Consider the following 14,721-nt stretch of genomic DNA (forward strand, 5'->3'; position numbering starts at 1 on the left):
AACAGTGTTTTAAGAACAGCCTGGCCTACAGAAGCCTGTTGTTTAGTCTGCACGTCAACACAATAGTGTTTGGTGAAGGTGTGTGGTATTGACCATGTTGCTGCTTTACATATGTCTCTAAGGGAATGTTTCCTAAGAATGCCATGGGAGCCCCGAGTTAGCGGGTTGAATGCGCTCTAGGGGGAATTGTTAATGTGCGTTTAGCCTTTTGGTAGCATATTTGAATGCATTTAACTATCCACCTGGCGATCCCAACTTTTGAGATGGGGTTACTTTTATGAGGCGGGGAGAAAGCTACAAACATTTGTTTTGTTTTTCGAAAGGGTTTAATCCGGTCAATGTAATAAAGTAGTGCTCTTTTGATGTCTAGCGTGTAGAGAGCTATTTCTGTCACAGAATCTAGATTTTGGAAAAACACAGGTAATTCAACTGACTGGTTAAGATGAAAAGCAGAGATGGCTTTTGGAAGGAATTTTGGATTTGTTCTGAGAACCACTTTGTTACGATGTATTTGTAAGAATGGTTCTTGTATGGTTAAAGCCTGGATCTCACTTACCCTTCTGAGAGAGGTAATTGCGACAAGGAAAGCTTCTTTCCATGTGAGGAACTGAAGTTCACATTTATGTAGAGGTTCAAATGGGGGACCCATGAGCCTTGTAAGAACAATGTTTAAATTCCACACCGGAGAGGGTGGCAGTCTGGGAGGAATTATTCTTTTAAGGCCCTCCCTAAAGGCTTTAATTGCAGGTACTCTAAATAGTGACAAGTGTTGTCGGTTTTGTAAATAAGCAGCAAGTGTTGCTAGATGTAATCGTATGGATGAATATGCTAGATTACATATTTGCAAGTGTAACAAGTATCAAATGATGTCCTGGATGGAAGCATCCAGCGGATCAATATGATTGTTATTGCAATAGATAACAAATCTTTTCCATTTTGCTGTATAATTATTGCAATAGATATCAAATCGTTTGCATTTTGCTGTATAGCAAGCTCTAGTAGTAGGGCATCTGGCTTTTTTAATGATGTTCATACAGTCCGGTGTAAGGAGCCAGATCGCTAGATTCAGTTGACCTGGATCGGGGTGCCTTATCTCTCCATGGTTCTGCGTTAGCAATGTTGAGGAGAGGCGTAGTTTTTGGTGTGGAACTACTGAGAATTTCAGTAGGGTTGTGAACCACGGTTGGCGTGCCCATGTGGGAGTCACCAAGATCATCTTGAGAGACTGTTGTCTGAGCTTGCGTACTACAAGGGGAATCAGTGGGAGTGGTGGAAAAGCGTACGCAAATCTGCCTGACCAGTTCGTCCATATTGCATTTCCTTTGGACAACGGGTGTGGAAACCTGGTGGCAAAGTTTGGGCATTTTGCATTTGCGTGTGTAGCGAATAGATCTATGTCTGGTTGACCCCACATTTGTAAAAATGGTTGAAGAACTTGAGGTTGAAGTTCCCATTCGTGTGTCTGCTGTGTCTGCCGACTTAGGAGATCCACAATCTGATTGTGAACTCCTGGAATATGTTCTGCCATCAGGTATAAGTTTTGTGGAATAGCCCATCTCCAAATGTTTTGTGCGAGCTGGGACAGCTGCAAAGAATGTGTTCCTCCTTGTTTCTGTATATAATACATGGCTGTCATGTTGTCCGACCGGACTAGGACAGTCTTGTGCTGTAGATGTACTTGGAATGATTTTAATGCTAGAAATATTGCCAATAATTCTAGGTGATTGATATGGAGCAGTTTTTGTTGAGTGGTCCATTTGCCTTGAATTGTATGGTTTAGGAGATGGGCTTCCCAACCGGTAAGTAATGCGTGTGCTGTTAGCACTATCTGTGGAACTGGCTCGAGAAACGGCCGCCCTTTGGACAGGTGTTGTGTGTTCCACAACTGCAGAGAGCGATGTGTGCGACTTTCCATCAACACCAGATCTGTAAGTTGTCCTTGAGCCCGGTTCCACAGACGTGCTAGGCATTCCTATAAGGGCCGCATATGAAGTCTTGCATGAAGTACAATAAAGATGCAAGAGGATATCATTCCTATGGGTTGCATGAATACCCTTGCTGGGAGGGAGTGCTGTGGTTGAAATTTGGTGATTAGGGCTTGCATACTGGCTATCCTGGCTGGATTGGGATATGCCAGAGCTCTGGAGGTGTCTACTGTGGCCCCTAGATACTGATGTATGTGGGAGGGCTGAAGATTTGACTTGGGGTAGTTTACTGTGAATCCCAAGTTGTGTAGCAGCTGGATGGTTTGATGAGTGTGATGAACACACTGGTTGAATGACTTGGCTTTTATTAGCCAGTCGCCAAGATATGGAAAGACATGTATTGATTGCCTTCTTAAGTGTGCTGCTACCACCGCAAGGCACTTTTATGAACACTCTGAGTGCGGTGGTCATCCCGAATGGAAGGACTTTGAACTGATAGTGTTGTCCGTCCACTATGAACCTTAGAAACTTCCTGTGAGCAGGGTCTATGGGTATGTGGAAACAGGCATCCTTGAGATCTAGTATGGGAAGGAAGTCGCCTTGTTGCAGCAGTGGGAGGACCTGTTGGAGAGTGATCATATGAAAATGATCTGACTGTATATAGAGATTGAGGGGTCTGAGATCGAGTATTCACCTTAGGGTCCCGTCCTTTTTGGGGATTAGGAAATACAGCGAATAAACCCCTGTGCCTTTGATGCTGTATGCATTTAAAGCAGTGAGAGAACCTCTTGTTTTAAGAGTGTGAGGTGTTCCGTGGACATTGGACGCTGTTTGGGTGGTATGGTGGGCGGAGTTGCTGTAAGTTCCAGGCAGTAACCATACTGGATAATGTGTCTTCCCCACTTGTCTGTTGTGATAGAATCGCAGACAGGTAGGAACTGTGAGAGTCTTCCCCCGACCGGAGTGGAATAGTCTGGAGGGAGTGGAGGGAAGTCACTGTTTATTAGTGGGGGAGGCGCGAGTGTTGTTCTTACCTCGGCCTCTCCCTTTGTTATTTCCCCTATATCCGCCTCTAAAATATGCTCTGTTGGGGGATGTTTTGTGGTGGTTTTGTAGGAAGAGGAGGCGGTGTCTGTTGCAATGTTTTTAGATGCTCCTCTATAGAAGGAGTGACAAAAGGACCCATGTGTAGATGGAGACCATAATGCTCCCATGGATTTAGCAGTCTCCGTGTCCTTTTTCATCTTTTCTAGAGTGTGGTCTACAGCCGGTCCAAAAAGTTGTTCCTGATTGAACGGCTGGTTGAGGATAGTTGTTTGTACCTCCTGTTTAAAACCTGAAATGCGTAACCAGGCATGTCGTCTGAGTATCACACTAGTGTTAATGGACCTAGAGGCTGAGTCTGCTGCATCAAGGGCACACTTGATTGATGCGTTGGTTATTAATATGCCCTTTTGAATTAAATCATTTGCCTGGGTTTTGTATTGATCAGGTAAATGTTGTAATAGGGCTCACTATGACCGACTAGAAACCCTTTTGTACCTAGCAAGTAATGCTTGGGTGTTGGCTATGCGCCAGTGATTAGCTGCTTGGGCGGCAACTCTCTTGCCAGAGGCATCTAACAACTTAGATTCCTTATCCGGAGGTGGTACGTCACCGGAGGTTTGAGAGTTGGCCCGTTTCCTAGCGTTAGTTACCACTAGTGAATCTAAGGGTAGCTGCCCTTTGATGTAGGTGATATCATCTAGACCAGGTGTATATTTTTTTGTCAATCCTGGGATTGAGAATTCTAACTCTCACTGGGTCTCTGAATATGCTGGGGCATGTTTAATGGCCCCTTTTAGCATTGGTAGGATTTGGACAGTTTTCTGTGATTGTTCGAAGGTGTCTAGAAGGAAGTCCTCGTCTACAGGGTCTGAATGCATGTGAACACCATGGTAGACAGCAGCTCTATTTACAAGCTGACCAAAGCCAATATTGTCATCTGGGGGAGATGGTTTAGTTGGATATGGCTGGGGATTAGCGAGGTCTGGGGGATCTATTGGGTCATCATAATCGTCCCAATCGTTCCGTGATGTGTCCATGTCATCATCAGGGTCGGTGAAAGGGTCACTATTGCCTCCCCCACCCCCTAAATTATCATATCATCCTGTGGTGGTGGTGAATAAGGTGGGAGTTTTGGAGGCTGTGGAGGAGAGACAGGTTTTGGAGGAAGGACAGGCAGAGGAGGAAGAACAGGAGGGTCCTTATAGGTGAAGTGGCACAGTCTTTTTTTCTTTACAGGCACTGCAGGAGTGTCTGGTGTGCCCAGCATCCTCTAGTTGTGTGGAATAGTAGCCACAAGTCCTGTTTTGGGGGTCTATATGGAGTTTTTTCGGCTTGGGATCAACAGAATCCGGTCGAAAAAGTTCCTTCTCTTCGGTGACTGCTTTCGGTACCGACTTTTTCGGGTCGAGCGGGATTTGGATTTCGGCTCCGAGGCATTAGGAGGTGGTTTGGGGTTCTTTAGCTTGGCTGTGGAGACAGAAATCTTTATGGGTTCCGAAGACTTTGGCTTGGGATCCGATGGTTTGTCTTTCGGCGTCGAGGTGGTCAGTGCCGACTTCTTTTTGAGAGTAGGTTGCTCTCCCGTCTTTGGTGCCGAAGGCGCCTGCGGCACACTGATATGCGGTTTGCTTGGTCCCGAGCTACCGGAAGGTTTGTCCCTTATCTTCGGAGCCGGGCCCGAGGACGGGACTTTTGAAGCTTGTTTACGGTCGCAACTGGGACCAGCAGGCAATGTCTTAATCAGAGTCTTCTTTTTTTCGGGTGGGGTAGGGGCAGTTGCACTCCATCCTTGACCAGGAGTGACGTGGTTGTCTGAGTCGTCTGCTTCGGACATGATTTCCAGGTCCTCAGAATCCTACTCCGGGACATCGGGGCCTTCGTCGAAGAGGTCCACTGGTGCCGGAGCTGCTCGCTGCGCCATAATGTGTTGTCGGGCCCGGCGATCACAAATGGTTTTCTTGGATTGAAAAGAGGCGCAGGCCTGGCAATTGTTCTTGTTGTGGTCGGGCGAGAGACACTGGTTACAGACCTTGTGATGGTCACGGTGTGGGAATTTCGCTCCACACTGGGGACATTTTTGTGAATGGAGTCCTTTCCATGAGCTGTGGGCCCGAACAGCGTCGATAGGCCCAGCAGCCCGCGTCGATGACTACAATCGAGTAGTTGAGATGCGCGTCGAAGATCACGGTATCAAAAAACAATACCGTCGAGTTGTAGATAGTTTGGGCGTCGAAAAGGTTTGGAAATACGGCACTGAACCGGAGCGTAAAAGTTACATCCGAACCCAATGGTTGAAAAAAACAATCTAACAATGGAGTCCATGCCCATGCATACTATCGTCCAAAGAAGGAGTCACCTATCTCGTGACTACAAAAGACTCTTCCAAGACAACAACAAAGCAAAGTGCAAGCATCCGAGCCCAACACCAGATGTGATCTATGCATAGTGTGCAATCTGCAGCTCATATGCCTCGAACACATCTTTAGATAAATCATAAAGTAAGAGTGTTAAACCACCCCAAACTACTAGAAGTTCAAAATATTCACCTCTTCTCTATTTAAATCATCCTGCCACATGGGAAATCCTCAAACCACCGATTTAGTAGATATACACTCCCTCTTAGCAGATAAAAAGTCTTCTGCACAAATGTACTTTGCACAATAGTTTTATCATCTTTTCAGTGACAGATTCTAGCAACTACCAATGTAGGAGACACACAATCCGCTTTCATTACATTTTTAGGTCTTGCTGATTCAGCGCATGCAAATGCGCTGCCTCAGCGAGACTTTAAGTGATCTGTATATGTTGGCAAGCAGCCGGTAGTTTCTCCTGCTGCTTGCCATTGGCTTACTGTTGCTCGCGCATTTCCTACCTTTGTTTTCAGTGGCTGTTCTGACTTCCGTGTAGTCCGGAAGCAACGGCCAACTACAGTTTTAGGCCGCACTTTTCTGACTTTTTGTTTGTCCTTGCACATCGCTGCCTGACCTAAACATGGCAGCGGCGCATGCGCAAGGAGCTGGTGTGCGCGAGGGGTGGGCAGCGCTTGCTGCTCGTCTCTTCTTTCTCCCTTGTTTAGTGTTGCACGCTGTGATCACAGCGAGGTCGGCAGGAGCATATATGTGACAACTGAAAGCAAAACTGAGGTAGAAAATGGACATAATTGATGGGTCTGGTGCCCTTTCCAGACACAGACCTGGATCGTTAACATTTTATAACCAAATTATTGGCTTAGGTAAGATGGTCCTAATGTCCGGTTTATAGCCGCAGATGTTCACCGACTTTATTTCCGTTATAGATCTGCTCGTCTTATGCTCCATCCTCTGTGGCTTGCGTTTGTGTGTGTGTGTGTGTAGTTTCTCTGCAGCAGCATGGTCTTGCGAAGATTATAATACTTTATAAGTGCTTCTCAATGCCTTGGTATAATCTGCAGTACTAAGGTGAAACAATTCCTCACGTTAATAAACATACTGTTTTTGGATTCTGAACAGACTCTGGCTTTTATTTACATGACATCGTTTGCGTGATTTACATGCCAAATATTTTTTTTTTTTGGGATCCATTTCCCATTTTTAATCTTGATCACTCTTTTTCCTCTTCCCTCCATCCTCCCAACTATTATCCCCGTTCCTTTCTCTCACTACCCGCTTTCTCTTTCCTCCACTCGCATTCTTTGAATGCCCATTTTTGCCCCCAAGTCAGTATTTTTTTTCTCTATTCTTCCTACTCGCACCTAGTCTATCACCTTCCCCCTCTCTGGCCTCTTAATACTCATTCACTCATTTTTCGTCACCCACCTGGTCCCCTTTCGAACCCCCGTGCCTCTCCATATGTCTCACTCTTTTCTCCTCACCCCACTCTTCCCCAGTCCACTTTCTGCCCCTCCATCCCGGTCTCTCCGCTCTACTACCTTTCATTGATTATTTCTTCTCACAATTCCACGTTTCTATGGTAGAGTCGCAACACCTTTCACGTTAGAATGACTCAGTGTTGCGGCGGCTGTCCCTGTCTGGTCTCTCCCTGCGCACTTCCTGCTGAGCAAGTCACGGGGCAGAAGGGCAATATCGTGAAACAGTTGCGTTTGACATGTTGCGCAATTCGTCTTGCAGGCAGAGAGAGTTATCGCCTTGGCATGGCAGTGCTTTCGCCAGGACAGAGAAGCGGTCACAAGGGTTTCTGACGGAAAATGGAAAAGCTCCAGGACTCGAGGATTACACTCGCTGCCAGACCCAGAGAGTGAGGGGAGGAGTCTGTCAGTGACATAGGAAAGGGGGGGCCGCTCGGCCCCCACGCACATATGGCGGGCCCGGCTCCTCCCTCCCCCCGTACCCTCGGTGGTGGGCGCCCTCCGCCCCCCCCCCCTTTGTTTGTCGCGTCAATATGACGTGGCTGGGGGCGCCCCACCACCGATTGGTAAAGTCCACATTTGTAAAGCGCACAATCACCCGTAAGGGTCTCTAGGCGCTGGGGGCCGTCGGGAAGATTAAGCGAGCTATTGCCCAGAGTCACATGGTGCTGGGCTAACCTGCCGCCGGAGCCGGGGATCGAACCGTGGTCCCCAGATTCCAGCGTCAGTCGCCCTGGCCGCGGCGCCACACCTCTTATTGGTGGAGGCCCCCTCTGTCGACCCGGAAGCAGCAAGAGTGCTTCCGGGTCGAGGGGGGGGTGGCCTGAAGGGTTTAAAAGGCCTGGGGAGCGCAGGAGGCGCCCTCTTGCACCCGCACTCCCCAGGCTCTGCGAGGGGCTAAAAAAAATTATTTTGTTTTTTACAGATTGCAAACCAAGGAGGAGGAGGACCGAGCGAGTTAGCTCGGGGCATTTCGCGGCGTCGAGGGAACAGCAGTGGACGTTCCAGGGCTATTTCGCAGCGTAGCGAGCGTACCAGGATTTATAAACAGAAAGTAAGGTATTGCGGGGGCGCACCGTCGATAACCGAGTGGTCTAACCGCGCCAGAGTCAGGACGCTCCACCGGCTGCTGTTGAGCCCGATCGTTTAACTTGTTTTCATATTTTAAGAGCCCTTGACAAAGAGGCGGGCTGGGAGCCTGGGAGCATGCGCGAGATAGCGCAGTTGTTAAGGCAGCCCCCTATGCTTGAAGTTGATTAGGCTAGCCCTGTAAGCAGCGCATCAGTCTCATAATCGGAAGGTCGCCGAGTTCGATCTTCAGAGACTGCATTTATTTCCTCCTTTGTGAACGAGGCAAACACCAGGCGAAGCAGGGTTGGCCCTGGTTAGTGCTTGAAAGGGAGACCAGTCTGGAACGCTCCCTGGTAGCTCCATATGTACAGCTGCAGGAGGGAAATTTAATAATACAAAACTGTTTTGGACTGCTGATTGAACTGGGGTTTGCTTATGGGTCACTGCAGAACAAAAGGGTGGCCCGCGGCTAGTGCGTGGATGGGAGAGCATATCAGAACACCTCCCAGGTGGCCTGTTTTGAATTTTAAACCATCAAGGTTTATAGTAAAGGGTTTGTTATCACTCTAAAAGCTGATTTTGTTAATGTGGGAGCCTATTGAATGACCAATGAGAGGGGTGATTAAGATCACAGTGATTTGAATGTTCATATGATTTATAACTACAAGGTCACTGTCTCTTCGAGCAGGATTGTTCTAAATTCTTTCTCATTGTAGGCATACGTTCTGAGGGCGCTGCGGACAGAGCTGCCGGAGAGTGTACGGTGGACGCTGCGACCCGAGGACACGGGCAGGCCTGCATTTCACTGCTTCTGTTGGGCCGCCGGGCTAGAGTGCGCTCGCCCAAGCCCCCAGGCTAGCTGGTGTGTTGCGGTAAACAGTTGCGTGGTGTTTACAGCCAGCCTGTGAGCCTCCAACTTTGTACAGGTACAAGGCACATTGCGCCCACAAGTGTGTTATTGTGCAGTGTAGCCTTGTGAAGCACGGAGAAAGAATGTCTAGGCGGGGCGCAAAAAGTTCACGCATGGAACTCATGTTTCAGACCATGATGCGCAAGATGTCAGCGATGGACAAGAAATTAGGGCAAGTGGACAAGTTGGGGCGGACCGTGGCTGAGATGAGTCAAAAGCTGGAGGCGCAATCAGGAGACCCAAGCGGGTGATAGTACCCCCACAACCCAGGGGGGAGTTAGATGTGTTGCCTACGCGGGAGATAGCCAAGAGGAGCTATGTTCGGGCCCCCAAGTCAAGGGTAAGAGGGGGGGTCACCCGGGATGGTCCCCGACGGAGTGCCCGCAGTACCGCAAGGGCCCACACCAACTCTGCCAACCCCGATAAGTGTACCGGCGGCACCGGCTCCAGCCATACCGCCGGCGCTCCGTGACACCTGTGATACCAGCAGTAACTCCATTAGCACTAGGGGTACACCCTGCGCCATCCACGGGGCACGACATAGCATCACCCTCCCAGGTCAGTGAGCCCCCAGGGGTTGGTCAGGTTCCCCCTGAACTAGCGGCACAGATAGCGGCAGTACTCCCCTGGTTGGGACTTGGAGGGATGTTACCTTCCGCGGCCGATCCCTCGGCAGAGGCCCAAAGAATGGTAGCAAGGATCATGGCCGCTAGGGGTGGTGTTGGAGTGCCAAGCGCTCCTATTTCTCCCCAAACAACAGGTTCGGCAAGCGATGCGGGGAAAGACAAGAGCGTAGAGCCAACGTGAGTCCCTGACAATGGTAAGGAGGTGGCTTTGCCGTTGTTAAACGAAGGTACAATACCCTCCAGAAGGGAGAGCTTAGCACAACATGTGTCACAAGCGACAAAGGAGCGGATTTGTGCGGGCAAATATGTGAACATATTTTCATTACTAATTGATAACAGAGAAATGGAGTATGCTAAGTCTCAAAATGATTGGATGTATCCTAGCAAATGGCGGTCTCAATTGGCTACGTTCAGGGTAGAGGAGACCCTGATTAACTGGGTTAGAGCTTTTTCGGTATTTACGGCAATCACCGCAGAACGTTCATCCAACCTGCAGGCTGAAATGGCCTGTTATCAGAGTAGGATTACAATGTTCAGCGACAAACATGGGGGTGATGGGTGGAAAGAGTATGACATAGCTTTCAGGAAAGCTAGAGAATTTGATAAATCATTAGCCTGGGATAAGGTAGATTCCGTTTCATGGTATGGCCAGTTGTCAGGCAGTCGGGCAGCAGGTGCGGGTACAAGCGGGAGCAAAAGCTATCCCTTCAAATCCCAGCAGCCCTTTCGGTCAGCGCAGGGGGTTGAGGCCACTAATAAGACCAGAGGCAGTGGGGATCGTAAGGGCGTGTGTTGGGACATCAATAGACGAACATGCACCAGGGCAGCGGGCACTTGCAAATTCAGACGTGCATGTTCCATATGCGGCCACGCATCCCATCCTGAAACAACATGCCGTTTGAGAGGTAATTCCTCAGGAAACAGGGGGAGAAGGAAACAGGAATAGGTGGGAAGGATTGGGGGCCGCTCACTCACCCATTGACGTACTGGCTATGATCCCTTGGCTGAACAGGTACCCAGATCATGCTTCCGCAAGGATGCTGCAGGAAGGTTTCTCATTTGGTTTTCGCATCCCAGCAGGTGGTTATACAGGTACGGCAGAATGTAGGAATCAGCTGTCAGTCAAACACAATCCAGCTGTAGTGGTGTCAAAGATTGAGAAAGAATTGCGCCTAGGTAGGATAGCGGGCCCCTTCACCGACATCCCAGTACCTAATTTTGTCTGCTCACCCCTCGAGGTGGTCCCAAAGAAAGAAAAGGGTGAATTCTGGCTCATACATAACGTTTCGGCGCCTAGGGGCGCATCTTTGAATGACGCAATTGAGGAGGGCATTTGCAGCGTCAAGTATGCGTCTTTTGACCAGGCAGTGGAGATGTTGAGGGTTCTGGGTCCTGGGGCATTGATGGCAAAATCGGACATTGAATCAGCTTTCCGCCTGCTCCCTGTACATCCCTCGGATCAGCACCTGCTGGGTTTCTCATTTGAGGGCAAATACTACATGGATATGTGTATGCCCATGGGCTGCTCTGTGTCATGTGCCTACTTTGAAACTTTCAGTTCTTTCCTAGAATGGGTGATGAGGCAAACAACAGGGCACCAACATGTGATGCACTACGTGGATGACTTTCTTTTGCTGGGGGCGGCGGGCTCACAGGAGTGTGTGTGGGCACTGTAGGAATTTTGCGTGCTCATGCGGACTTTTGGGGTCCCGCTCGCACCAGGAAAAACGGTGGGTCCGTCAACCTGTTTGGAATTCCTAGGCATTGAATTGGACTCAGTAGAAGATTGTTTCAGGTTACCCAAGGAAAAGATCATGAAGTTCAGAGCAGCCCCACAGCAATGTTTGTTCACAAAGAAAGTTACACTGCAGCAGCTGCAACAGACTGTGGGGCAGCTGAATTTTGCACTAAGAGTTATACCGATGGCACGCCCCTTTTCCCGCTCAATCGCGCAGGCCATGAAGGGCTTGCGGGACAAACACCATCGCACTAGACTGTCAGTTGAGGTTCGCCAGGACATGCAGATATGGATGGCATTCCTGGAGGATTTCAACGGCAGAGTAGTGTGGTGTGGCCCCCCCACTACGTCGGCTGAGTTAGGTCTTTGGACTGACGCGGCTGGCAGTGTGGGTTTTCGTGCCATACTTGGCAACGAGTGGGTGGCACAACGATGGCCCGAGTGGTGGGAAGAAAGCGGTTTGACAACAAACATCGGTTTCTTGGAGCTCTTTCCAATATGGGTTGCACTATCGGTCTGGCCTGAACAATTGTCTAACCAAGCTGTGATCTTCTGGTCAGACAACAAGACTATAGTGGAATGTATCAACCAACAGGCGGCGCAGTGTAGGTTTATACTTCGCCTCATGAAAGAGATTGTGCTAAAATGCTTGAAGTTGAATATACAGTTTAGGGCTAAACATGTCCCAGGGGTCTTGAACAACGCAGCTGACGCACTTTCTCGCTTTAAGATGCAGATTTTCAGAGAACACCTTCCATCTGCAGAGGCCACACCAGCACACTTCCCAACAACACTTTGGCAAATTGGTGCCCCCAACTACAGAACCTCGTGGCAGCCAGCTTAGCACCCAAGACCAGGACGGCATACGAAGGGGCGTTTATGTCTTACTGTTGTTTTTTGGGACAAGACTGGGAGGTTAAGTAGGAGCTGGAGGGGAGTTTTACTGCATATATTGACACACTGCACAGAGAAGGGCGCTCAGCGGGCACAGCTAGCAGACACAAAGCGGCCGTCTCTTTCTTTGCACAGCTAACAGGTATCAAGGATCCCACAAGCAGTTTTATAGTGCAGAAGGCATTGAGAGGATGGCGGCGCCTACATGCAGGAAGCGCGGATTCCAGACAACCAATAGGTTTGGAACGGTTGGCAGGGGTATTGGATGCCTTATCTGACAAGTGTAGCTCCCCAGGGGAGGTACTCCTATTTAAAGCCGCATTTTCCCTGGCTTTTTATGGGGCATTGCGGGTAAGTGAACTAGTGGCTAACAATAAATTGGACAGGTTAGGGGGTCTCCAGCTGGCTGACACTAAGATAAAGGGTGAGTCAATGTGGGTAAACATACGGAAATCAAAAACTGATCAGGAGGCCCGGGGGGATAGCTTGGTATTATACCGGGCGCCGACCAATCCGTGTTGCCCAGTGGCACATGTTGAGGCATTTATTAGGCAGAGAGTGGGCGTGGCAATGGTAACATTGTTCATACACGCAGATGGTACCCCATTGACCAAGTTTCAGTTCAAACGAGTGTTGGCAATGGTGATCAGCAAGACGGGTCTCAACCCCAAGGATTTTGGGACACATTCACTCCGTATCGGGGCTGCCACGGAAGCAACAGGTGCAGTTCAATCACCCTGACACCTGCCTTGTCTGTTTATCTTTCAGTTTCACGAGCCTGTGATGCAGGGCTGAAACTGGTACCGGGTCATCAACAACATCCATCATCAACACGGCGAACGCAGGAAGCCAGAACACGGACGCATGTAGTATGGGTTGTTGGTCATTCTTATGTTAAACGTGCTAAACCAGTTTTCCTTTCAGGCGAATGTAGACGGGGGGCGGAGCATGGGGGTTTCAGGGTTTCCTTTCATGGTAAAGGGGGGCTATGCCTTAATCAGCTTAGGGGTTTCTTTTCTGAATTACTCAACAAGCACGCCCCACCGCCCTCAGTTGTTATCTTACACCTGGGGGGAAATGATTTAGTAACGCTGGGCAGGAGGGTCCTGCTGGAAGAGATAATCTCGACAGCGGGTTGGCTAGCGAAGTTGCTCCTGGGTTGCACCGTATTATGGTCTCAGTTGATACCCAGAATGCAGTGGAGGGGTGGGGGAGACTCAGTTAGGGCGTTAAATCACTCGGTAAACAGGATCAACAACAAACTAGAGAAACTGTTCCGAACATCTCAATTGCAGAGTATTCCACATGGGTGCATCTGGGCGGATCATTTCTCCTTACGGGATGGGGTCCACTTGACTGATGCAGGAAATGACTTGCTAACAAAGAACATATTGGCATGGTTAGAGGGCTTTGCGAGGTAGGTATGACCTTTCAGTGTAGGATTTTGGGGGGGCAGATAGTCGGTCATCTATACTGGCCTGTGGCGGTAAGGTCATGATCAATTTAAGGTCCTTAGGGGGCGGCACCATTCTCGAATGGGGTCGCCAAGGGGGAGGGGCCAATGGTCTCTCCTAGAACTTCAGGGGCAGGATTTCCACCTGGTTGGAAGGGTGCGGGGGAGGTAGTCACGCTTTCATTGGGCTGTTAGCCGCCCCGCACATACACTATGACGTCAGCAAATGGCGCGAGTGAAAGGGCCCTCCTTTTTGGTTTAATGGAGTTCACGGAGCGTACGGGGTAACCAGGAGAGGGACGTACTCTCCCGGTAACCGGGCCCTGTTGCGCTCGCGCACTCATACGTGAGGGCGTAGCTGGACAATAAAGATCTGACACCGGTTAACCACCTTGCCGTAGGCCCAATAATTGTTAGGATGCAAAATTCATACGTAGGATTTTAGATTCGGTTAGGAACACGCTGTATTAGACATTTGTTAAGGTTAGCCCTTCATACCTGTCTACATTACTGTAAATCTACTGACAGAATTTTGCATGTTAATAATTGTGTAAATAATGTTTATTTTACATTTTTTAACTTGTTTTCATATTTTAATAAATACGGCCGGGGGGTCGTGAGACCCCCTGCCTTCCAAAGTAAATCCTCGCATGGCTAATTACTTGAGGGGTGGTTGTGGTGTTTTTCATGACAGGGAAGGGGTGGACGGTAGTCCCAGACCATACGGAAATTAAGGAGCAGAAGGGGTGGGTTTGCACAGAGAGAATGTTTATTTAGAAGCGTTGCAAAGTGCGAGCTCTCCATGTCAACTTTCAATTACTTCAAAGGGCTAACAAGAGTGCGTCAGAGAGAGGGAAAGTAAGAGGCAGAAAAGTAAGGAAATATGGCATAGCCGGGCAAGAAAAGCCGCAGAGAACTGATCATGAGAGGGACGGGCATGAGGTGAGCGAACAGAGAATAGGTCAGAAAGAGGGACTAAGTAAAGACACTAACATAACGTGTATTGTAAAGCGCACCTTCATCCAAGGATATCTTGGTGCTGAATAATAGATGCTTATTGTTACCCAGCGGTACTCATGTTATCGACCTCACAAGGATGAAAGGCTGAGTGGACCCACAGGGATTTGAAACCTTTGACCATGAGGTCAAACAGAGGCCCCTCCCCAGCGCTCTTCCTTCATCCCCATAATCCCAGCTCTCACAGCCTCACTTT

General features: G+C 49.1%; 1 protein-coding gene across 20 annotated transcripts in view; it reads right to left on the bottom strand.

Annotated features, from left to right (window-relative positions):
• Window positions 1–14,721, bottom strand: part of NAP1L4 (nucleosome assembly protein 1 like 4) — a 1,123,813-nt gene that overhangs the window by 627,869 nt on the left and 481,223 nt on the right. The window lies entirely within an intron of this gene.

The sequence above is a fragment of the Lissotriton helveticus genome, chromosome 3_1, assembly GCF_964261635.1.
Source record: "Lissotriton helveticus chromosome 3_1, aLisHel1.1, whole genome shotgun sequence".
NCBI classification, from domain to species: Eukaryota; Metazoa; Chordata; class Amphibia; order Caudata; family Salamandridae; genus Lissotriton; species Lissotriton helveticus.